Source organism: Nicotiana attenuata, unplaced genomic scaffold (assembly GCF_001879085.1).
Source record: "Nicotiana attenuata strain UT unplaced genomic scaffold, NIATTr2, whole genome shotgun sequence".
NCBI classification, from domain to species: Eukaryota; Viridiplantae; Streptophyta; class Magnoliopsida; order Solanales; family Solanaceae; genus Nicotiana; species Nicotiana attenuata.
In genome coordinates this window covers 84,648-85,344 of record NW_017674284.1, presented here as the reverse complement: position 1 = coordinate 85,344, position 697 = coordinate 84,648, and positions in this window count along the sequence as shown.

The following is a 697-nucleotide window of genomic DNA, read 5'->3' as shown; positions in this document are numbered from 1 at the left end:
CGAATTCACCCCGAGACCCCCGGGACCCCAACCAAAAACACCAACACATCCTAAAACCTTATTCAAACTTGCTCCAATCCTCAAAACACGTCAAACAACACTAAAACCATTAATTTACATCGGATTCAAGCCTAAGTTTCTTAAAAACTTTCGCAATACGCATTCGATCAAAAACCCGACCAAACGACGTCCGAATGACCTGAAAATTTGCAGACATATCCAAAATCACCCTACGGAGCTACTGCAACTCTCGAAATTCCATTCCGACCCTCGGATCAAAATCCTACCTATCAACCGGAATTTGCCAAAATTCAAACTTCGCCAATTCAAGCCTAATTCTACACCGGACCTCCAAATTCCATTCCGATCGCACTCCTAAGTCACAAATCATCCCCCGAAGCTACCCGAACCACCGGAACTCACATCCGAGCCCTCTAACTACATAGTCAACTTCCGGTTGACTTTTCCAAAACAAGGTTCCTTCTAAGAGGCTAAGTGTCATATTTCCAACTAAAACCAATCCAATTCTACCCGATCAACTCAAATACTGATATTGAAACATAGAACAACATAATATGGGGAAAACGGGGCGGTAACTCACGTGACGACAGGCCGGGTCGTCACAGCCTCCCTGTGGCAGGACCATCTCAACTCTACGGCCCACATTGGCCACCTCCTGAAAAGTGATCTCACTCCC